Source organism: Coturnix japonica, unplaced genomic scaffold (genome assembly GCF_054131305.1).
Source record: "Coturnix japonica strain WE unplaced genomic scaffold, WE-NBRP24 Scf044, whole genome shotgun sequence".
Taxonomy (NCBI): Eukaryota; Metazoa; Chordata; class Aves; order Galliformes; family Phasianidae; genus Coturnix; species Coturnix japonica.
This window is the reverse complement of record NW_028188947.1, coordinates 947541-973757: the sequence shown is the minus strand read 5'-3', so window position 1 is coordinate 973757 and position 26217 is coordinate 947541. Positions and strand designations below refer to the sequence as shown.

The following is a 26217-nucleotide window of genomic DNA, read 5'->3' as shown; positions in this document are numbered from 1 at the left end:
TGAATTCTCCTAGTAACTGCCTCACTATGTAGCACGCAGCAGAGGTCTGATACCTTCCCTACTGAGACAAGTAGCATTGCCTTCTCCTTTGGGCTCTCCATACTCTTCCAAATTATTCTGATTGATATAGACCTCGATCCATGCTAATTATGCAGAGCTTCCCTTATAAAGTGTAGTTGCCATAGGAACAGTACCGGGTGAACAGGTGCGTGGAAAGCTGTGATATATTAAATGACAGCTACCCTCTGCCACTGCGATGCAGATTGCCATTCTCAGGGTTTATTTATAGCAGGTAGTAATTAATCTGTGTGAATCTCATTTCATTGAGAAGGAAAAAACAAAAACGCACAGAATCATTAGCAAGATTCCTAATTACATCCATACCTTTGATTCTCAAAATTTTGTTGCCATCAGACGGAGCTGTCATTATGAGAAACTCTAAGCTGTCACCTGTAACAAATACCTTCTTACAGCTACCACATTAAAACTTGCATTAGCGTTGCTGCAGTGGAGCAATAAAATAGTTTTTACCCTTTAAAAAAGTAAAGAAACAAAAAGGAGATATAAGCTTTAGTTGGCTTTTAAATGGAGGCTCCTAATTCTGGAATGGGAATCAAGTGTACAGAAACCTGAATTTAGCCCAGACACCAACTGTTTCTGTGCCTGAAGCAAGCCCCTTAACCTCCGTTTCTCAGTCACTGTCTCTCAGGTGTTAGGTGAACTAAGAGCAAACAGTCTGAAAGCACTTCAAAGATGAAAAAACGACTCGTTATGCTATGAAAGGGATAAGCACTGTAATTTAAATGACTGCATGAAGTAGACTTATCTACCAGGCATACCAGGCATGACTCAGCCTGGTGTCTTAGAGCTGCTTGCGTAAAGTAGATAAGCTTGAGAAGACAAAACTAAACTACATTTTCTGTGGCTGATGAGAACAATGATTCTCACAGCGAGGCAATACTAGCACCAGGTAGAGTACGTGGATCTTGCCTGTGTCTCAGTTTTCATCCTCTTGCTTTCTTATTATTATGTTTATGATCACAGCAAACACTCCAAGAAAATAGAAGTGATAGAAAATGATCACATTCTCAAAACACTCTTCTAAAAGTTTTGTCAGTACACATCTCAGATGAAAACATACAGTGATTCCCAGTCGCTGTTAGGGATGCCGTTGGAAACATTCTTACAGGCAAGTGTTAGAATCACAGCAGTGTTATGGGATACCCTGCAGAACATTATTCTAGAAATCATGCAAAGGATCCACATCAAGATTTAATTTCAGCTACATTCCAAAACAGCATTTCGTTCGTGGTTCACCAGGTTCATATTAGAACCCTGTAGGCAACAGGTAAACTTGCAGTTCTAAGATAAAGCAAAAAATCACAATGATGTAGCAATTACTCATTTCTTGAATAGACCCAGTTAAATCACAGCATGAAAAATGAAGGCTACATTGGTATATGCCTAACCTGCTGGGAAATCCTCCCATGATAAAATCCTTCTTGAGAATATAAATATTTCACAGAAATGGGTTACACATGGTCTGAACCCTGATATTAATCACTGCCTACTCAGACCATGACCTAGTTTTTAAGCTAAGCACATTCCACCTTTGCAACAGGCTCTACCAAGCTTAGTTCTGATGCTGGATAATACAGGGCAATAGAGAGAACATAACTCCTGCTATTGAGAAACTAAATCCCCTTTTACTGAGTCTTATACTAGACCTGCCTATATTTGATCAAATCCAAGAGATCTGATGAACATGAATTGAAATTCATTAGCAGTGTTTCCACATCATTATAGAAAATGAGGTCTCAGAACAATGGAAATGAGTTACTCTTGCAGACGAGACTGTTTCCACATCCAGGCTTGCGTGCTAAAGCTTTCTTCCAACTGGCCAGGAAGACCCACACCATTCTTAGTCTCAAGCAGATATTGCCCTGTTAGACCAGGCACAGCTGGAGAATGGGATGCTGTAACTTTAACTGCTGCTTGTATCCAGCATGAGTCAGGGACACTGAGCAGCCTGCAGACAGTTTGTATGTGCTTTGTACCAGTTAAAATGTTGCTAAACTGGGCAAACCCAAACAGATTTCATCCTACTTCACGCAGCAAGAGAGGCCTGAGTATTAATGCAAAACTTTAGTTGGCAGGATATCAAACCTGAACCTCTCAAATCAGCTCATTGCTCAAAAATCCCCATTCAGGCCAATTTTTTTCCTAAGTGTTCCCTGCCTAATTAAAGATCCCAGCCTAATTCACAGGTCAGAATTCCTCATGTTTTCCTACATCTGCCACAGGCCTCAAAAAATGAAAGAACACAGAGGCCAGCTTGGCAATTGGGAGCTCACATCTACTGGATGTTAACATGTAACCTCACAAGTTTCATCAGTTCCTTCAAAATCACTTCTTTTATCCCCAGTACCTGAATTGTCAGCTAGGAGAAGCTGCTGATAGCTTCTGAAGCTTACTGCATTACGTACTTGGTCTTCAAAACCAAAACCACATGGAGAACTGACCTTTGTAAACATGCTTTTTTCACTGTCTCTTCCTGATGCTGCTCCTTTGCTTACTGCACCTCACCATGGAGTCTAGTCCCAGTCAGACTGCAGCTTCCCCCAATAGGACCTCTCTCATTTTTAATCACACAACCACAGAACAGCAATAGTTCATAATGTAGTATATAACAGAGTTATGGTCAATCAAGGACATGGGCAAGAAAAGCACTGAATGGAAAGAGAAAATACTTCATTCTCCCCACCTCTTGCTAAGAGATGTTGGGGGGAAAAAAAAAAAAAAGACAAATTCTTTTACACCCAGGAGCTTGTCTTTTTTTTCCTTCCAACTCTACCCATTAGTTTAATAAAAGACAGTACTTGCTTTGCCTAATAATTATTAGGTCTAATGTCAAGAGAGTTAAGGTCTTAGTTAAACTCTATTTAAGCAGGATTTTAAATTTAAGCATGCAAACTTAGCACTCTTTACTGTGAGAGATCCCTTGTGTGCCCGTGTAAAAGAAGAAGGTGGACTGTATGGGTCACTGCTAGAACTCATTTAGAAATAGCAACCTGGATTATTTTTTTCTCCTCTCCCTTAGCAAAACCAGAAATATTAAAATGCAACACATGATTTCCACTAAGGCATTGGTTTTTACATGAAGCATATCAAGTACTCCATTTTGAACGCCTCTTCAGGGTCTCCCTTCTAAAGAAGCATCATGCAGTTCTAAGCTAAGGACCATACAACAGCCCTCTTCTGCAAATTCACATTCAGCTTGTGATTACTGTGTCACTTTTTCTAGGTGACACGACGTTTCTGCATCCAGAGGACAAGAGGAAAAGTTTTTCTGTTCTGCTAACGCAGGTTCCAAAGGTCTGATTCGTTATGAATCCATAAAAACAATCTCACAAGAGTTAACGCAGAATCAAAACTTATCACAGACTGATTACACCGCTGGGAAAATTGTCAGTAAAGGAAAAAGGGACCCACTATAATAACCCACATTCAAATTCCACTGCATGGCTGAAAAAGAGTCAGCTAGAATGACATCCAAACTAAACTTAGATTTGTGCAATCTGTGGAAAATACGTAATAACCATCAAGGTTTGGGTCCAGCAAACTTCTGGACAATTAAGGAAACCTTTTGTTGTTGTTTTGTTTTTAAATCAACAGGATTAACAACACACAGGAAATGGTCTTTATGAAGAAATCCAAGGCCTGCCTATCCAACTGTCTGTACAATTCATTGTCCGGTTTACTTCATGCTAACTTTGTCTTTCAGCCAAGCCAGCAAAGAGTTTCTCTATAATATTTACAAGAAAGCTTCGTTTCATTTCAGTCCTTTCCCCCAATCCCAAAAGGAAACTTCTCTTTTCTTCATTGAACACACTCCCCTTTTACATTGCTTTGATAATTCCCACTTCATTGGCCTTTGTCAGAACTGTCATCTTTTCACTTCTGGAAAACCTTACTGGGATGTATCTCGGGACATGGCATCAGTGACACTTTAGTGACCACAGAGTTTGCTGTTGAATGAGCCCAACCTGCTGACCCTCAGATTAGAAGTTAGGTACCACAGCAGGTCTCTGCTAGAGCTTCAGAGCAAGCAGCAAAACAGTAAAACATTTGGTAGGGAAAGGAGAGGCATCATGAAATAGCACAAACTTTCAATATATGCAGAGACAGGAGGAAAGCTATCCATTGCAAATATTGTATCATTTCGGTTTATTTTCCAATCAGCCTCATCTTTCTCTTGCTTACCAGATTACTGCAAGGCACGGCTGCAGTTGTCCCAGGGCTCCCAGGCTCTGAAGGCAGCTTTCACTGAAGAGAATGGATTTTCCTCATAAGGATCCTCACCCTGCCTGGAAACTCTCAGTCAAGCATGCTCTGTGTGCCACGCACCCTGAACCAACTAGTTTAGACCATGCTTGTTTAGACAAAGAAAAAGGAAAGATCAAATTTCACTGCGATGTTTGAAGCCACTGAGGACTGCCAGTCCCACAGATGGCAAGCCTAGAAGAAAGAACCAGCAGAAAAAATTAAGGGCACAATTATCTCAGAAGATACAATTGTTACAAGGTACGAGTGCACTGTATCCTAAAAATTTATGAAGAAACTTAAATTTATATTTATATACATGTATGTATGTATATATATATATATACATGTATATAAATATAAATTTAAGTTTCTTCATAAATATACATACATGTATATAAATATAAATTTAAGTTTCTTCATAAATACATAAAATAGATATTCAAAGAAAAGAGATGAGAATTCAGAGCCATCAGCTGCTATGGGACATCGATAGTCCATTGTGATGCAATTCCTGATCATTTTAGCTAATAAGCCAATAGACTGATCTACCCATGCAATCCCTGCAAACCCAGCTCTGTGCTCAGCAGGCATTTTGCAGAGGATATTGCATCTTTTTTACTGCAGCTTGAAGTAGATCAAAATTCAACCTCAGCAGAGGCACAACCAACAGCTGCTGCTCCCTAGCACAGAAAAAAGCCATTGGAGTGCTTTTCAAAGCTAACCTTCTCAAGCTTGTGCCTGTGACCTGCTCCCCTCTCCATTCTGACCTCACCCAGGAAGCTTGCCTTCCTTGTAGCACATTCATTTTGTCTCTTTTGCATGGGTTGTACAGGCTGCTGTGTTTTCTTTTCCATCCACATCTTCACCCTCATCCTTCCCCCTACCTTTTTTTTTACTTCTTTTTTTATACTGTGCAGGCAAGCTGCCAGCATTAACACTTTGGTTAAGGACTAAGCTCAATCACTGGCCTGTTTCAATACAAATCCCTGAGCTGCTCTCCTGGGGGAAACAGGTTCTTCACTCCCCACTCCTCATTCAGTTTTCCCTCAGGAAACACCCGGCAGGGAACAGGCAGGGACTGGCACTGTACCCCGGAAGGACAGAGGAATAACTGGCTCAGACACTGCCCTCAGACCCAATGCACCTTCGTTCAGTGAGAAATAAGGTAAGCAAATAAAAAAGCAGGGGAGAAGTTTCTCACCGCTTGCCCTACTCTGCTTTTGGGACATGCATCCAAATAGCTCAGAACTGTTCATACAAACACCTCATAGTGTGCACATCTCCATTAAATCAACACAGAAGCTTTTCCAGATAAATCTTCTCTGGAGAACAAACTTGGAAAACACGTGATTCTATTTCTTTCCTCACCTCATTAGTTAATGTGGGAGCGTTGTCTGACTCCCACATCCAGATCTGCTGCTGAACTGGTCTCTCTGGGCTGCTCTGCACATTGAGGCTCTTCTCACACATTACCACATGCCTCCTGCTCATCGAGATTCAAGTGCAAAACTCACACATCTATTTTTTTGTCTGTTTACCGATCAAGACGAAGGTATCCTAAATTGACCTTTTCAGGAATTGCTGTCTTTAATACAGTTACTCCTCTAAGAAGCCCAGCCCTACACAACCCTATCAGAGTAGAGAAACAAAACAAAAAAGGGAGAGTGGTGCCCAAGGTTCATGTTCTCCTCCACCTGCATACAAACCATTCTCACTGGATTCTGTCCTTGAAGCAGCTTTTACGCCAGCCTGCAGCCCGCTGTCTCTTGGGCAGAGTGCTTGTACTTCCAAACACAAACACCTTCCAGCAGGAGAGCAACTCTCAGCAGTTCTCCTCTACTCTTGTTGTCTCAAGCATAGCAACCTTGTTTAGTACGACTGAATATTAAGACAGTCTTAAAAACATGTTCTTATCTTCCTCCTTGCCCCACAATTGCTTCTAACTAATGTCTTCACTGATGTAGCAAAGTTATAAGCAATTAGTAAGTTCTAAATAAGGTGATTTGGCTTGCTGCAGGTTTTTGTTCTGAATTTAAAACTTAAGCATTTTTTCAGTGCCAGCCCGTTGCCTCCAACAGTCAAGACAAACAACCAAGGAGCGAGTTTTAGGACTGAGTCTCCCCTCACCTTAAGAATTCTAATCCACACCTTTTCACAGCACCCAGGTATACCTTGCCAGTGCCTGATTATTCCAGGTCACTCAAACCCTAGCTAGTGTGCGCACAACTCACCAAGGCAGACTGCTGGCTTCTTGCCCCCTCAAATCATCTTCCCAGCTCCAAGGCAGTCACAGGACACACTCAAGATGTGTTTCATGAATAAACTTGTTTGGAGTCACAATGCCCAAACAGGTCACAGAATTAGTCCAAGAAATAAACTGATGTGGGGCAGAGGGAGTGACGTCTTCTTTTTCACCCAGGTCATCTCAAGAGTCAGCTTTCCAGCACAGACCTGCAAACTGCAGCACAAGGCACCTGAACCACATGCCAGCTTTCTCCCTGAGGAAAATAGATAGCAGAGCCAATCCGACTCCTTCAGAGAAGAGCAGCTAGTCAGACAGAAGGAGAGAAGGGACTACTAAAAGCTGAGCCAATCCAGCAATAGGAAGCCAAGTCAAATCCATAAAGATATGTCCTTGGTTTTGGATTTTGGCTTGTTTTAAGGATTTTTCTCGGTGGTGTTCATGTTTGGTGAACTTTTTGTTGTTGTTGTTCTTGTGTTTTGTTTTTTAAAGATAGTGTTCTTGAAGAGTTAAACTCACTCAAGTTCATTTTACAATGAAATCGGAATGTTTTAGATGGAAACAACCTCTTATAAGTGTAATCCTATATTCCTAATAAGCAGAATTAACAGTTCTAGGACCATTGTTCTCTCACACACTGTAATGGAGAGCATTATACCAGCAATGGACCATCTGGAACAACAGGCAGGGAGAGCCTTGGAGGATCAGAATGGATAACCATTTGCAGACTACATGGTTTTGGGGGAGTGAGACTTTAATAGCAGAGTGCAAGCATCTGTTTTCCCAGATACATGATCTGATTTGAACCATGACTCTTTGATACTGGTACCTACTGTTTTACTAGAGCCAAGTGGCTCTAAACAATGTCTATTCAGTTACTGCTAGAGAGAAATAAACAAGTTAACAAGCTTATTTTCAATAAAGTTTAGAATTGGAAGAAGAATCTACTTATGTTGTGTAAATCTCCAGCTAGAAATTAAAATATCTGGACTTGGTTTAATTACATTTTGAATGTGGCCCCCAATAGGACTCTGTAACCTTTAGGGTTTAATAACTTCAGCTCATTTAATGTCCTTTCATTACATTACTGTAGCAATCCAAGAGTAAGGTTTGAAAACTAAAACTCTGTGCTTCCTCCTGGGCTTTCCTATATGTTCACCATCTTTAGCTTAGACTCCCAGGATACTCACGCCAAGTCTTACAAAATTGCCTTAGCAGAACAGAAAAATATCTTCTTTCACTTTATTCTATATACTTATTCTTTGTAGAGGAAGGAAAGGGGAAAAAAAGTTTGCCAAGCAATGCTCTGCTGAGTACCTACAGAAGATCCTGCCTAACTTCATGGAGAAAATCCAGGCAGCTCTCCTCATCCAGCCCCAGGAATAGGTCGGATAGCAAGGTACAGGCCCAAGACTGGCTGCTATGTTATGACCTGTTAAAAGACAGATTGCCCAACTTAAAACCTGCCACTAATAACCATGAATTTGAAAAACTCTGGATGAAGAGTCATAGAATTAACCAGACTGGAAGAGGCTTTTGGAGGTTGCATAATCCAACCATGCTCAAAACAGGGCTAACTTGCCCTAGTTGTAACAGCAAAGGACCCATTTGACAAAGTCTCCTACAGCACCTCCACTTCTCTCCTATGCATTATGTCAAACGAAGTGTTTTAGAATGTGGTTCTTGTGCTGACAGGCAGAATTAAAACATCTGGAGACTACATTTTCACATCTATGAACTCTAATGTCAAGGCAAAAATCATACTGGTGTGCAGGAAAGCAGAACCACAGAAATGCAGAGCGGGAGGCCAGTAGATGGGAAGCACCTCACTGCAGGAACCACTCTGTGCTGACACCACAGGTGGGATGCACATCACTGAGCTTCAGAGCTGATGACTGTGATACAAACATCTACTCTCCCTCCATAATCAGTGGAAAGAAATAAACCTCTCAGGCACAATTAATCTGACCTATTTAAGTGTTGCTTTAAGATAGCAGGAATTGCACTCGAGAATCTACTGACTGTCCTGATGTGATCTCCACTGACTCTAAAGAGACATAGTTGTAAGGAGATGAATCCTACCCAGTGATTGCTTTTACTCACAGCAAACCTTAAAATAGAAATAATGTGCATATGTGAACAAAGCAGGGGTGGAATATACCTTTCAAAGCCAATACCACTCAATGGAGACTGTAAAAGGATAGCGTTTCTCTTACAGTGAATAGATACAAATCTGTACAAAAGACTATAAAAATACATAGACATACACTTATAAGTGTTTCTCAGAGTTCCTTTCAACTACAATTTCTGCATCTCCAGGCAGCTGTCCCCCTTCATTAACAAGTGCGAATACATATCGAGATGCCTCTGACTCCACAAACAAACTGAATTCATGCTTTTACTTTACAGGGTGCTTTAAGAAAAAATATATATGTGTATATATATATATATTTTTTTTTTTTTAATGACACTTCATTAATTTTTTTTCCTAAATCCTGTTCATAATAAACTAATTTCTCATGGCCCAATAACAGTGTGGATAGGAGGATGTTCTCTCCATGGATTAACATCAGGACTGTAAGTCCCAGTGCCACAATTTGGCCATGCCCACACAGACAAGTACTCTTCCCTCATTTGCCACTAAGGAAAGATTAGGACATCGTTTAATTTCTAGACTGTTCTAAATCCAGAACTGCTAGAAACAGAAAAGACCAAGATTCTTTTGATTCAGAGCTACTAGATATTGGAAAACACTGTGAAATTAATGCAACAGCCCAGAAAGGGAATGCAGTACATGGAGTGCTAACGCACAGATATAGAGTCTGCTGGCATATTTTTTCTTGTCTAAAAGCAGCCATAAGGAAGAGGAGCTCTTCAAAGCTCAAAGCCCAAGAGGACATAGCAGTTGCAATGCTCCACTACGAAATGAGAAATGCATGCAGGACGTTTCAGCCCTATTGTGAACCTATTTCCTAAGAGAAGGTCAACTCAGAGAGGCACGGAGGGTATTCAAAAGGCAAAAGCTTTTGACCCACAGGAGCTGTTGCTATGCCTGATATGGCTCTGAACAAAGACAACTGTTAAATCCAGGTATTATACACATATAGAGCACTTATACTTGAGTGCATAAAATAGCCACTAGGGCAATTACCATTTAAAACCATAAAGGCAATGTTATAACAGAAGTCTAGTGTTGAACATCCTCTAAATATTATGGTTAAGGTTTTAAGCCTGATACCTACTCCACTACAAAATGAACGTGAAAACTGCAGCACCAGACTATAATCCGACGTAGGTTTAATCAAGACTGAAATTTGTCACTACAGACCTACATTTAATTTAACAAATACATAGGTGAAACATCTGTGAATCTACCACGGCAAGTTTCAACTTGATGTTATGCGCCCCATGTTTAACACAGGCCAAAAAGACAAAGCTCTGATGATGGAAAGCCTCAAATCAGGAACAAACAGCTCCAGATTTGTATGGCTTTGTACTGCTGCCACAGCACCCATATATGTCATTTATGTATACAAATCCACTCATACACACTGCTGAGCTATTACCAAATCTTGAAAGGAATTTCCCAGCTGCACAAAAATGAACTACCACTTGGGCTAGCAAATGAATTTGTATGTGCAGCAATAACATCTGATTGATGTCACTGTCACATTCTCTTTAGTTTCAGAGAATTTGATAACCCCATCAGATACTGCTGCTGTGAGGAGAATCCCTATTTGTTAATCCAAATGGCATCTGTTACTGGAAAAAAGTAGAGACATCATTCCTCAAAGATGCAGTTCATATACTGTTGTTCATATATTCCCAGCTAGACATGATTTCAAGTACTCTGAAGATTAAAGAGGAGCTGTTTTGTGTTTCAATTAAGAAACAATTTGAATCAAACAATCAGCTTGCCTGCTCCTAAGGAATTATATTCTCGGTACATATATTTATGCCTACACAAATTACCTTTTGTGCATTCTCCTGAGTGTGTGTGGCATGTAGCTGTGTGTTGAGCTGCCCAGTGGGTGCTGGCAGACACCATACCTCTGTACTCATATTTGGGAGGAAGACGTACCAGCAGCTGCCCCTAAGAAGTGTATTTATTGATGCTTGTACGCAAGTATGTCATGATGACCCATCGCTTCAGTTTTTCCTTCTGATCTCTTCCCCTCCCCTGCAAATCTCTGCTGAAGGCATAACAGTCCTTGAAGTATAGTTTTAAAGCAGATAAATGATTTCATTTAGGACTCGCCATAGATCCCTTTTTGTATCCCAAGCTATCAAGACCAGACACTATCCTCTTCAATTCTGCTAAAAGAGCAGAATGATACAAGTACAAGAACAGAGGTAAAAGTTGAATATGACAAGATTCATGTTATAGTCAGACATCAATTATATTACAAAAGCATTTTCATTTGTGTCTCTAACAGCTCTAGAAATAAACAAAAGGAAGGCACATATGATTTAAAAGTTACATCCGATTTTTAAAAGCCTGCTTTAAAAGTTCTGATTCCTATAACATATGTAAGAGCATTGAAAGTGGAAGAAGCACATGACTCTAAATAAGTACACGAAGATTTAATGCAATACAGGGTAGGCAGTGTAACTGCCATTAGTGAAGTTGCAAGAGCAATTGACCTTATAGGACAATGATATTTTAAGTGTCTATAAACTGGTAGTAAAGATGTTTCAACATTAAGTGCCCATATAAGACTTCAATAATGTTTGCGGGGTTTTTTTTGAGTACTTCATGTTTTACTACACTGCATTTCTGGTAATAACAGAGCAAGTAAAACACAGCTTAAGATTTATAGCTTAAGATGGTCAAGAAATAAAGTCAAAGTTTTCTTTAAACGTAAATTATTTCTGCTCTCAAAAAATAACCTTAAATATCCATTGTTCACTATGCTCTCAATAAAGCAGTCTTTAATGAGACACTAAAATTTGTTTGTGGAGACTTGTTTTGTAACAGCACTTAGGACAAATCTATTCTAGCGTCATGTACAACCGTAACAGTGTTCCCTTTAACTTATCATCTTACACTACATTTTTAAATTAGAAAGACCAGATTATCTTTAACTAGCTAGTCAGCTGCAGCTGATGCGCTGAGGACCCCACAACTTCAGGTTTCTCACTCATATTGTGAGAATGGCTCTTCCTTACAGTTTCAAGCACCCAGGACTGACGAATGAAAACCTAACATGATGCACTCTGCCACAGCTACTGAATGAAATCTTGAGTGTGCAAAGCATCTGACCCAAAGCCCAGATGTAGACATGAGAGGCATGCAAAGCGTTTCCATTCAGAAATGAGCATAACAAAGCAACTTTGATTTCCCATGAATCTGACGTCCAGGATGATCAGAAGGGTGAGCGAGCACAGTGATTTTCAACCTGAGATCCATCATCCAGAGACACTGAGCCTGTTGGCCCAAGCCCCATCATCAACTAAAGCAATGTGGGACTCTTACAGATGCCATGAATTCTGCAGGTTTCATTAAATGCCAGCAACTGACCAAAACATTCATAGGACTGCTCGTAAGTGTGGAATTTTGAAAGGCACAAGTTTCCCAGCCAATCAGACTAGTTTTCATATCTCCTGAGCATTATGTACCAGCATTTCCTATTTCCCTCTGATATTTTTATAATAGAAATTTATTACAAGAATTTAAATTAGCATCAACAAGATTAGTTAAGAGGTTTGTGACTTTACTAGTTTCTAGAGCATCCCCCTCATGTGATTTGACACGTGGCTGAAATTGGTTAAATTAAGTCAATGAAAAAGGGCTTGCATTACATATTTTGTTCAATTGCATCTATGCAGATTCACAAATTCTTCTTGCTTATAAAATGAAAGAGTCTGAAGTTAAATTGGATTTTATGTCATTTCCTTTAGGTTCTGCCCATAGGTTAGTACAGTGAGGTTACAAGAGTGTTCATGAAGAGCAAAACTGCTTTCCAGTTATGATTCTATGAGACTGGGCTCTTCCTACCTCCTCTCTTCACAGCAACAATGTGAAATTTAATTTAATCTATTTCAGAACTGCAAAGACAAGTACTTTTTTAGCAAAGCATAAGAGGGTTATCACTTTGAAGAACCACATTAGGCACTATAGTTCAGTCTTACACAAGAGATTAATTGACATGTGCTGTAGATTAATCAGAATAAGGCTTTTCATTATGAGTGGCCAAACATAACCAAATCACTTTGGAAGCAAATTACTGACTTGCCTAGAAATATATATGCAACAATTGCAAGTTTATTATTGCTGCTTGAGCAAATGAAACAGCCTTTCAAAAACATTTACCTTGATTCTACATGAACCTCCTCTCACCTGCAGAATGCCTACATTAAAACTAAAACTAATCAAAAGCTACTCCACACTCAACAGAGTACTAAGTTGTCAAGCACAACTGGCATTCTCCTCTCAACAGCAGTGCTTGAGTCAAATTTCTGGCTGAAAAGGCTGCATCCTTTCATATACATCCACTTGATAAACTATGTTCTACAAAGAGAAGTTTAATGAACAGGAAGAAAAGAAATGGAAATAGGAAAAAGAAACCACAGTTCTCCTTTTGTAGTATAGCCTTGTAACAAATAGTGCAGCGAAGAATATAGAAATTCTGATCTTTTGTCACCTGTCAAGGAATCCAAAGGAGGCAATACATGTTGTTGACACTGTGAAACCCAAACTTTTTCGTCTGACTCTCACACCCACTTTGCCCATTTTCCATTTGTTTTTAAATAAGGTCTGGAAAAAGCCCATAGAGCTACCACAGACTAAGAGCACAATTTAGGGCTGTAACACAACAGAAAGCACAACTACAACAGCAGAGGAGCAAGATCACAGGCTGCAACAAGTGAGGATTTGCTCAAACACAGCAGACACAGAAATAAAGAAAAGTAGCTACTTACTTTGAGAAGGCCTCAGGTATACAGGAATCTCCAACAAGATATCCTCACCTTCACCACCAACCCTCAAATGAGGTGTTGGAAAGGGTAGATCTTGGCTCCAGCCCTTCCAATCACTCAGACACATTACACGCACTTAAGCTCCCCTGGGTAGGCCCTGCCTTCCCACCAGGAGCTCCGTCACTGGTGCAGGCTGTGACTCAGCAGTTCTGCTTCAAGAGTATCTATGGGGAATGAAATAGAGAGAAACTTACCAACCACTGCACCGTGAAATTCCACAACATGAAGAGTATTTTCCTGAGTGCCACACCACAAAAGAAAAACCTTCATACACGTGTCCCATTTTTTCATAGGCTATTACTTTTGTTACATGCTTCACCCACCAGAAGGCAAGTTCTAGTTCAAATTCATTTTGATTCAAGTTTAATTAGCATCCTTTTCATGGAAAATTATCCTGTGTAACTGCTGACATGTCAGTGCATCACATACTTGTTGATCTTTGTTTGGAAGCGGAGAAAATACATTTTTATGGCATTTCAAAAGAAAAGTACATCCACGTGGAAAAAAAAAAAATCACACACTTGACTATAAAACACAAAAGAACTTCACGTGTACCAAAGCAGCAGCATCTGTACACTCAGCCCAGAAAATAATGTTTCTTTCCTGTGTTAAGTGCAAGTTTCTAGCACAAATTTACTTGGTGCAATTTTGTTCTGGAAAAAAAAAAAAAAAAAGTTAAAAACTGTTTGGATACACAGTGAAATCAGATGCAGTACATCTTTATTTTTAATGGAATAATAATTGTACCCAAATTTCATATTCAGCCTTTGAAACATTTACCAGGGAAAAAAAAAACAAACAAAGGTGTGCTGTGAAGGTTTTTTCAGCATGACTCATATTGCTGTCATAAGAGTAAAAAAGTTTGAATTGATTTTGGTTGTATTGTTTCTTTATCTATAGCAATTGTCTGTCCTCTACTATCTATCTGGCCACCTACTACTTGTGTCAAACGAAGAGATCATCTAGCAAGTGACCCCTGACTTTGATTAAGACACTGATTGCACTATTACCTGATTGCATATTTGTATTCCTTGTAAAAGAGTCTGAACTACAAGAAGAAAGTATCTAAGCTCAATTTTGAATGAAATATTTTTGTTTTGTTTTGCAATAGATTCACCTCTCCTAGCACCTATATCACACCATCTTCTAGAAGTAAACAAGTGTAAGCCTTAAGTGAGATCTGATTTTGTCACTTATCATCTAGACACAAATGGACACAGAGCAGTCTTGTAAATAAACTTACAGATAAACAGGTAAAGGGCAAAGACCAAAGATTTCAAAACAAGGTTTATATGAATAACGTGTCCTCTCTATGAACTCTGTTTGACAGTGGATTGTGCACATATGGGTTTTCCAGGGCATAGGACAGGATATGTCAGTCAGAATAAGGTCATGAGCCCAAATGCTGACAACTACATTGCATGTGGAACACAGAGCTCAAATGCCAAGACTGGGACTCACCTTCTGGCATAAACCACCCACGAATCCCAGAGCCAGCAACTACCAGCAACTCATGAGAAATGAAGCTTGCCAGCACGGGTACAACCTGGAAAACAAATCAAGGACTGATTGGCCAGAAATTTATTCCCACGTAAGGAGTATGTTATTTGATTTCCATGCCATTGTTCTTCTTTTCAGAGGAGAAGCTGAGTTATTCAAGCTCAGTTTCTCTTTGTACTTATTCAGTTCATTAGTTAATGAAGGCTTCCTTATATTAGTTAAATTCAGCCACCATTCATCTACCTGTTCCAGAGTTCACAACACATGCCCTCTGGCACTTCACAAAGACCAGAATCTGCCTCAAAACAGGAATAATATATCTTATGAAAATGGAGATGCTATTGTTCATATGCTTTACCCCTGACCTATTTCCTCTGCACTCACAGGGCTGACCTGTTCTCTATAATTTTATACTGACTAAAGCAGTAAAAGGCTGAAGTTTATTGTAATATTCCATCAGTCTTTGTTTAGCCAGAAAGGAGGAAACTGCATTCAATCTGTTTGGGTTCTTACTGAATAGTGAAGAGCTCTGTACTCATCCAAAAGCTGCAGGTTCCTCTTCCTCACTAGCAAACACTGATAGTCAGTTCCCTTCCTCAGGTCTTTTAATCCCTGTTCTGCTACTACACACACCAGCTTCATTTATACCCCTACAGGTCACCTTCAGCTCTTCTCTTTCAGTCTTAATTAAAGCAAGTGGGTGCTGCCTACCTGTAAATCTTTCCCAGACTCAAAGCTGCTTCTTCTTCTCTTATTTTAGAGATGCTGATGCACACATTTTCATACTCCCAAACTGACTATCCTTGCTGGCAATCCTAACTCATTGTTTAACAGTTTGTACGGAGCAAACTCTGAATAACGCACTGATGTGTCAATTATGTGGGGTGGCCACAAACTGCTTGCTGACATTCTTGGCAGTGCCAACACACTGCCTGCCTCTTAGCTAACTTAAGTGCTGCTGATTGTTAAAAACTCCACACTGACACCATGAAATGTGGGAAAAGGTACAGAGCTGTGGACACCACCTCACTGTGGGAGCAAAGGGGAGCCCTGCTGGTGGAGTCTTACTGATATTCAATCCCCACAAAAAAACAGAGCTTATTCCTACTCAGAATGTAACTGATCCAAGGCTTTGCAAACTTCCTACTTAAAGATTAGAGACTGCCTGACTCTAACATGGGCCATCCCAACCGTCTCAGTGAATAATGGTGCTGATTATGGATCAAAGTCTGGTAACTCAGCTTTTCCATCAGCAAACCCACAGAGGGCTGCTTTCAGTCACCTTTCTGACCAGGGTGTAGGATTGCGCACCAGAAAGTTACCACGTCACTCACTTTCCGTGCTTGAATGTGAACTTCAGGATTCTGCCTTAAATATCCCCAGCTTAGGCATAACCCACTGCTCACTTGTTTTGAGAGCTTCTCTCCTGATTTGCTCAACACAGCAGACATAGTTATTTCCTAATTGCAGACAAGCTCCAGATGTAGGTCAGGGAGTATTTAGCTAGAGGAGGCTAATAAAACAAGTCCCCAAGTGATGGGCTTGTCTTTGTTTCCCTGACATTGCTTACTTTTGAACATCAGAGACTACGAGACTGTTTTGGTACAGGAAGTATGTTATGGCTGATGTAGCATAACAAATACTAGCTCTACATCCTTCTATTTAGGCTTCAATAATGTCAGAGGGCAGAAGTGACAATCAATGTATTTTGCATTCAGCAGAGATGACAGGCAGCTAAGAGCAATGGACAGACACAACATGGCAGAACAGAAGGTACTTGCCTGGAATAAATATCATCTTTGCTCCAGGCCTTCAAGAAATAACATTTCCAGTTTAGATTAATTCGTAATGCACAATGTATGATTGCAGACCTTGCTTTTGTACACAGACCTGGCCTTAAACATTGTTTGAACTGGTGCTGTCAGTCCTTTCTTGATCATTAAATTTATTTCCTAAAACTTAAGAAGCGTAAATGAAAGGCAGCTTCTGAAAAACAGTATTCAACATTTTTATGGAAAGTAGGTTTCTGGCTCTGCTCTTACTAATGCACCCTTCAATCATAAATAATAAAACTGGTGAGTTCTATCTCTTTTTCAGAAAAGTTAGATGGAACTATCACCCAGTGTATACAAAATAGGGCTTCAAAGACACCTGCTCTGCAACATAATAGAAGAAATGGTGCTGAATGATGGATGGGAATCAGTTAAACTGATTTCTGGGACACGTTGTGCATTAATAAATCAGAGGCTGTGTGTTCACTGAAAGAAGCGTAGGAGGCACATTAAGAACTTTTACGGGAGTAAAGAAAAAAAAAGTTAACACTGTATTTCAAAGGAACCTACAGGAGGATTAGTACTAAAATCTTTTTATGAGCACTAATTCTGAGCACTTACATGAAGATCAAGAAAATAGTCAGCTCCACAGGAAATCCTGGAAGTTAATTTTTTTAGAAGACCCTGCCGCATTTCACTGCATTTAATGACAACCATGCGCTATTTCTGAAGCGCTCTTGCCCAGCTCACAGCAAAGGTATTAGTTCCAACACTGATTGCTAATTCTAACACTACAAAAACACCTTCCTGCTTAGCAAGAACACAGCTTCAGAAACCAAGAGAAAAGCACTGAAACTAGAATCAAATATACACCATCATGGATCCCAAGAAGTGCCCGCTGCAACACTATATTGTGAGCAGAGAGAGAAGCCTACAAGTCCTCGTGACTTGAGTCTGCAGACAACCTCAGTGCTATCTTATCTTCACCTTCCAAGTGGCTGGCTGAACTACATTTAAAAAGGAGGAAGAAAAAAAAAGAAATAAAACTCCTCCCAACCTGAACCAAAGATTGACTCCTTGCAGCTCCCAGGGACACAGAACTTGTGTAGGCAGAGAAATTTCACCGGAAAAAGGAAAAAAAACAGATATTTTGTCTTATTCATTTACAGAACGACCCTGCTGCTAATAGCACATTGAGGGTGCTGTTAGAGGCTACAGAGCAAAATGATTAAGACAACCATAGAACAGCTATATGCTAGGGAAACAACATTTCAGTTAATAAGACAAGATGGTGCAGAAGTCTGTGAACACAGAACCACTCTTCTGTCAATAAACTCTTACCCTGTTTTCCTACTTTATTCAATTACAGACTCTTAGAATAGATGTACCACCATATAGTGGGCTTATATACCATTCAGTTAAGGTAACCTAACCATAAATACTTCCATGATTTCAGTAAATTGGAAAAAAAACCACGGTAAGTGAATACAAGATATGTCCTTCATTTACTGTCATTGTAATATAGTCGAGCTACAACACAATCTTCATTTAGGCAGCTCTAGGTACTAGACCACTTTCAGCAATGGACATGTTATAGCACAAAGAAACACGGGTTTCTTGAAAGCACTCTTGCATCAAAAGCTTAGCATTGTTATGGTGTGTGCATTTTAATGGAGTGGATTGTGTTGTGTATTCATCCTACAGCTCATAGGAGACACATTTTCTAGAAAGCTAGAGGTTAGACAGCATTCTTAAGATGAAGAGCAGGCTGTTATGAGAAAACATAAAAACATGATTTGAGACAACTAAACTAGAAATTTAGAAATATATTGTAAGGCTTATAAATAATTGAAAAGAGAATGTTCCAAAGTTTTGATGTGTCATAAAAGCTTAGTTTAGAAGGTGATGAAATTATTTCAATTAAACAGAACAAATGTCAGCCGTGAATGCCTAAGCATTTTAATGTATTCATCCTGTAAAAGTACGGTGCATGCTGAGGCACGGAGGTGGTAGGGGCTCGCACAAAGGCAAGTTATTTGTGAATATAATTTGGACTGTACAAGAAATACGTTCCCAGACTGAGGAAGAGTTTCTCAATACAAAATCTGTAAAAGCTCCAGTGTTGCAGTAGAAAACACTGACTTCAGAATGACAATATACAAAGATGAGGATGCAAATGGTCCAAAGCTACCGAAACAGTTTGGTCATAGCAACAGAAAAAAAAACTTCTTTAACTTGATCCTAATGCATATAAAACAGTTTTGGAACAGACTGATTCCATCGTCTTAAATGGTAGCACTCCCCACCCTGTAAAGGATACAATATTTCATCTAACATAGGAGAAATATCTAAGTACCTAGTCAGTCCAAAGACAACATTCCCCTCAAGCAAAAACATGAACAAGGCAAAGAAGCTACGCACAAACAAATACAGTGGGTAAACCTGGTACTCAGATTATTTCCCTTTAAGAAAAAGTGACCAGAGAAAGAAAATAATCAGAAGGCAACAAGCTTTAAAGTAAACAAAAACAACCTGCTGCTTGGGCACTTCAGAAACTATCAACTGTAGGACCCCAAAAGCACTTCAGAATACAGCTGGTTTTGATACCATTTCTTCTTCTTTGAGCCTGATTCCCTCAACCAACCATATCATTGAACTTGATACCAGATTTATCATATTTGCTAAATAGTGAGCATACATTACATACAGGTGAGTAAACAACCTGTGATGGTGCCCAATACTCCAATCTGTGGAATTCAGAGATCCCAAGCTACAGACTGTGTCATATGCATGTATTCAGTATGCTGATGTACAATGTGCATTGTTAGTTATGATACATTTTCAATTTGGCTGCATCTAACAGCAGCACCATGGACTCAGCTGATGTTATATTACCTGTAGATGAAGGTCTTAGGAAGGTGGCTTTGTCACATTGTAGAGTGAGAACCAAAATCAGTACTTCAGGAAAGGTCTCTTTCAGGCAACTTCGTATTCTTACACATCTTCCTGTAGGAGAGCAAATAAATGGATGATACTTGTAGCTGCTCACAGCAGTTCCTAAACACCTAAGAACAAATGGATTTGAGTTATGACAATCATATCAAACCGACAAACATACAGAAAAATATAATACAAGCTCGAAGCACTAAAGAAGAGTGTTTATTACTGGTATTTAGCTTCTCCCAGTATCTTCCAGTCATTCTATCCAGCCAAAAACCAAAGCTTCCAGATCATACAAATAAAACCTGATTCCTTTGCTCCACAGTAATAATAATGTACTGGACTATATTTCATAGAACTTATTTGTGTCCTGCGAAACAGACTTTTCCATGACTGCCTGTTGTTAATAACCTCTCATGGGCTCACGGGAAACCTCAGTTTATGGCACAGCGGGAGAAATGTCTCCAAATAACAGTTTCATTTTAAACTTCTTTGGCAATCCAGCCAGGTGCACCAACCTCACTAAGGAACAGGGATAGAGTTCCATCTAAGAGACTGTCAGATGAGTGGTAACTCACAAAGCCAAGGAAAATGGGTATTTGGTAGGTAAAATCAGGCCTGTTGGAGACTTCACATGGGACAACTGGAAATATCAAAGGCTTGCTGAAGTGCAAGACTGAGCACAGCAAACTGAGAACAGACTACAGTAATAGCACTTAGGGAATGGTGGAAGCTGTTACACAATCATTACAAACAGAAAGAAGGCAAAACACTGCAGGTATTCAGCAATTTGTAAGAAACAGCAGCCTCTGACAGGGTGTGAGCTATGTAGACAAAGAATGATTATGGATCTTCAGGCTACAAATGAAATTCATTCCTAGGATTCAAGTGGAGAGCAAGCCAAACTTTTGTGAAGAAAACTAGGAGGAGGTCTCTTCATCACAGAGAGAGAGGAACAAATGGTGATACTTAAAAAAAAAAAAAAAAGTCATGAGAAGCATAGAAAAGGGGGGAAAAATCTTTCAATAATAATAGATGAGTCCAGAATAATCAAATGAAACACTTGGAAAATTTAGATATATGCAGCCATAAGCATAAAGCATAAGCATAAAACTACTTAAATCTGCTTTTAATTTCTATTGTAATTTTTATCTGCCCAAAATGGCTATTAGAGTTTGCTGAACAGCACAGTCATTGATATGTTGATACATGATTACACAAGGCACAATGTCACATTTGGCAATCCAAATCCTAATTAATGAACAGTCCTTGAAATAATACTAACTCGAATGATCAAAATTTAAAGTGATGAGCTTGCAGAAGGAAGCAGCATCCCATGATTTCTTTTCCACTGAACCATGAGATCTACAGGAACAAAATAGAAAATGAAAAATAAGGTTTTATGCAATCAAATTAAAGACAAAAGCAGAGAAGAAGAAAAACAATAACAGTTTCTTTATCATCCCGAGCACTGGTAGTAAGAGTAACTTATTCCTCATAGCCTGGAATGTCATGGCTGAAGCTGGAATCGAGAAATCAACAAGTCACAATCAGCATCTGGTTGATGGCCAGAAGGATGCTCAACATGTATTCCGGTATTAAAGACAATCTACAAGCAGATAATAACGTTGCAGCTTGCCTTGCCTAATGGTGTCCAGTGAATCCATATTTCACATCCCAGCCACACTTCTTGCACAGCCATCCTTTACATGAGGATTTCATACATTACAGAGGTAGTTAATCCGATACCAGCAGAAAGCACTTCCAGGCCTCCCATACATGCAGCAACCTATAGTAGCAGTAGCTGCATTCAACTTATAAAACTAAAACCAAGAGCCTCCTATTTCTAGGAATATATTATATGGCGAGGTACAGAGTAAATGAACAATAACTTGTATCTTTTCCTATGTATCATGGATTTAAGTTTTAACGAGAGCGGGGGAAAAAAAAACACTTTTATAGAGGATTTTACTAAGATGAGTGACACTGTTCTAATTACATTGAATAATCTTGAACCAAAGAATTTTTTCCATTTCATGCCTTTAATGGATTTAAAGAAAATAAAAAATAAAAAAGAAAGAAAAAAAGAAACCCACAAATTACCTTAAGAACTGAATAGTTCTGACGATTAACAATATTTAACCAGAAAAATACTTCAAAGACATTAAGCATCTTTCCAAAATCCCATTCACCCAGCCAACAGGAACAAGCAGGTTGGTTCTGCAGAACAACTAGCAAGGATATGGCCTGCCTCACTGATTTCCACAGCAAAGCTGACTTATCCCAAGGAAGACAGTGAAATGGCATCTGAACTCCTTACAGAAATGTGAAGGAGAACTCTACGGGTGATTTTAAGGAACTCATCTGAGTTCAGACTCCTTCCACAGCATCCTGCTGAAGACCAAGGAGATTTTTTTGCCTAAGGCCCTGAAGCCAGCTGCTGTGACAGCCTGTGCAATGGGGCAAAGACATATCTGATTGCTCTGGATCTGGATCTTCAGGATGTTAGGTCTCACAAAAACTGCTCAGTTGCCTTTTTCAAGGGGCAGGAAAACCCATAGGAATGATACCAAAGCTTTGGTCAGTTACCTTGACATTTCCTATAATACAAGCCAGGTTAAAAAAAAAAATAACAGGAAAAAAAAAAATTAACAGAAATCTAACATTTGCCTTGTTTCTAATGTTGAAGGACAAATGAACAAAAATAGAAGTGTGGTTTTCTCTTTAAACTTCTCATTTGAGGACCAGACCTAAGAGGTTTCTCACTCTATTCTGCAGTTTTAGACGAGACAACCCTGTGATGAAGGCTCTGCTCTTTGAAGAATCCTTCAGACCTCACATTCTCAGAGGAGAATACAGACAGAGGGACACATTTGCTACAAAATCCTCCCCCTTCTGCATGGCACTCCAGCTACTTTCAGATCTTGGTCCTTTTCTCAACCTTTGGGAATACCCTATTTAGCTTCAATAAGGATGCAGTTTGGGTAGTATTTCCTCACTACCATCTTCTCCCCTCCTCTACTGAGTGCCCCAATTTCACTGAACATGCTTGAAGTATAGATGTCTCTGTGAGAAAGTTATTAAAAAAAAACCAAACCAAATCACATTATATCCACAGTCAGGTCACAGACTGAAGAGGTAAGATCTGGACTAGAAGCACTGCTGACTTCCTAAATCAGTTTCACAAACCACACCAAGCATTCCACTGCTCTGCGCCAGCCACCCAAAAGATAAACTGAGGAGGGAAAAGAGAAATAAAGATAAGGCGTGATCACCACGAAGAGGAGAACTGTACACTCAGACACAGAGCGCCTCTACAGTGACACAGGTTCATGCAGATAAATGCATTTCCTCAGCACTTCAATAGAGATCAATAGCAATCCCTTGAGATAAACACCGCAAACAATATGCCACCACGGGAATAAATCAGAAGATTAGAAGCAGAAAGGATTATTTATGTAAAAGAGCTGCATTGCGTTTATTCCTTGGTTTGTGCAGCAGGTTTCTGAACGTCTCTGAGGAATTCTAAACTGTTCAATTAAGGACTGCTCATTACTTATAGCACTGAAAGGCAGCCACCCCAGGCCCGCTCTCTAGCCTCCACTAGCAATAGAGCCAGCATTGTTATCGTACATTGTTCTTTCCTTGAAGATGTGGCCATGGTTTTCAGATTATACAAAGAAAAGTCTCAGTCCTTTATTGCATAAGGAGAAACATGAATGCACCCTTATGCCAAAAAACTTGATAGCTACAGGACTGACAGCTGGTGTGAGAGCATGATGACACCACTCACTCACCACCTCCCCTCCAGTTGTTTCACCAAATACGACAGTCTTAGCAGACCCTGGCCTGTAGCCTTGGTAGAGGCAGATTTGTCCAGGACAGGTTTATGCAAGATCAGGTATTTCCACTGGATGTAAGACACTTTCAAGCTGGCATCTAAGAAACGCATCCTATGGAGAGAGTTTACCAGGGCTCCTAAAAGCAGTTTACAGTAATGGAAAACCAGTTCCTTAAAAGAAAATAAAATAAAATAAAATAAAATAAAATAAAATAAAATAAAATAAAATAAAATAAAATAAAATAAAATAAAATAAAATAAAATAAAATAAAATAAAATAAAATAAAAATAGAAATAGGAAGAAATCACACACAGCACAAGTGTTCCTCATGAAAGGTGCTAAGCCTTTGCAGTGCTGCAAGGAGTGCTGTTTCGTACAGTCCTGTTTTTAATTCAATTATCTCAAGCTCTGCTGGAGGTAAGGAAATGCTGTTTTGACACAAAGGCTTTGACTTCATATGGTATACAAGGCTAGAGATGGTAATGTTGGGCCTTCAGAAAGCTTCAACTAAAGTCACAAAATTCAATGAAAAATAGTATGGATTTTCCTTTTTGATAGGCGCAAGGATTATCTTCCATCACTAGAAAAAGCTATAAAGTTATATTCTGTGAGAATACCTTGAATTGATATTTCAAAGGGCTTCTTTTGAAAGAATGATTTATAGATCACAAAGATCAGTGGGTCTTTTATCAAAGAAAATGGATTCCTTTTCTGAACCACAAAGAAAAGAATAATGACATCCTAGACCATATTTTTGAAAGTTGTGTACAGCCAAGAAGACAATAGCTACAGCAGGTTACCACTTTACAGCAATGCGAACAACTCACTAATTACAGATGAAGTCCTTACAGTGCTTTGTGGAAGCCAGAAAGCAAAAGTTATAGTGCAGGAAAATTCACACTGAGAGTTATCTTACTCACTCAGCACATATTAAAAATTACATGGAGGTTTTCACTAATAAGTGCATATGACATAATAGAAAAATGGATACAAGTGTGCCAGTGTGCACACTTCATATCTTACCAGAACTCAAAACATGCATTTATGTTAAAGCATGCTCCCTGTATGAATTTTAAGTTACCTACTTCTTGACCACATCCCCTCCTCAGCTCAGCAATGAAATTCCTATCAAGTTTTTATTTGAATAGCCTGGATAGACAGGCTTTCCAAAATTATTTTCAGTGCTCAATGTGGTGGTACAGTTGATCTATTTCCATCATTTCATGCGCATCTGCTAAAGCATTACTCATCACAGCAGACATGAGATTCCCCCATTAGTTTCCTATAGAAAGTTCCTCCAACCCACCAAGCCCCAACCTTTTTCTGCAGCTCATGAGCTCACAGAACAGTCTAACCCATAACCCTTGGCACTCGACAACTGAGCTAAGTCAGGCTTAGCAAGCAAGAAGAAAAAGAGCATATTAAAATAACATAATGCAACCTGCAGCACGGTTTTTTTATTAGCTTAATCAAATAGACATGATAGTAAAGAAGATAAAATTAAGAGTAAATCCTTACACAAGTTTATCCCTTAGATTCCCAAGATATCCAAGGACAACATTATTTCTACAATATTTTTATCAGTGCTTATTCCTCTAGTGCAGCATCACATTGTGCAAAGGGTACAGTCACAGGTAAGAAAAATCTTACTTCTTTGCTGCTTCCCTTTGTCTTTTTACTCTTCTTGTCGTCGAAAGCTTTGTTCTTTTGGGTTAATGTGGCATGTCTCCAACACAGCCTTGGAAAATGACTATAATGTGATTTGGGTTTGGTGTCATTAAACCTGATTACCAGGGAGTGCTCATGAAAATCCATAATTACCACACAAAACAAAAGAGACTTTTGTTTTTGTTTTGCTGGGGAACAACAAAGAGCTTCACTTCAATTTAACTATTTGGAGTACTCAAGAAAAGTTAGTCATATTTTTCTCCCTCTGCACTTCTCTGGGCTTTGTAAATATCATAAAATACCAAAATCTGCTGAAAAAATCAATCTTCTCTCAAAACTGATTTCTTATATAATGCCAAATATACAGTCTTTATTTAAAATAAATAAATAAAAATAAAAAGCCCTAGAGAACATAAAGCGTCTTGATGGATGTGCTAGTGCTTTGGGTACAAGCTGGACTTTATGATTAGATCTATAATAGTGGAGGAAAAAAAGAAAAGTTGGCAATATCAGTGTAGTAAGCATTCAGATAATCGAACTGCCTCACCCCCCAGAACAGCAGTGTTGCAGGAGACATTAACCAGTAGCATGGTTCTCCTCCCCAGTTTTGGGGCAGTTCTACTACCATGGCTGATGGACAAGTGATGTCCACAAACCAGGAAAAGCTGGTTTAAGAGGCTTATAGTCTCTCCAGTTGTGTTAGATTAGAAGTTTATGTGGCCACAACCCTGGTTTTAAGCTAGTGGGTGTTCTTGAGCTACAAATGCCACAGACTCCTCCTCAAGCAGCTGTTATATCTGCATCCAGGGTTGTTCACCACAGGGTAAATACTGCCCCATTTTGACACTGAGACACACCAGGAATACCTGTGCAAAGCTTGCTGAACTCCATTCAGACACTTGATTAACTGTCCTCTATCTACCTGAACAGCAGGGTCTGTAGGCTGGGA

General features: G+C 39.4%; 1 long non-coding RNA gene across 2 annotated transcripts in view; it reads right to left on the bottom strand.

Moving 5' to 3' along the window:
* Positions 1-308: 308 nt before the first annotated feature.
* The window catches only part of LOC146752526 (uncharacterized), a 49512-nt gene continuing 23603 nt past the window's right edge, over positions 309-26217 (bottom strand). Inside the window, exons 2-6 of one of the 2 annotated variants that reach the window (XR_014940549.1) lie at positions 19714-19824; positions 15008-15092; positions 13490-13710; positions 6558-6784; positions 309-4432 (exon numbers count right to left, since the gene is read on the bottom strand). This is a non-coding gene — a long non-coding RNA (uncharacterized LOC146752526). The other variant, XR_014940550.1, reaches the window with a different exon arrangement.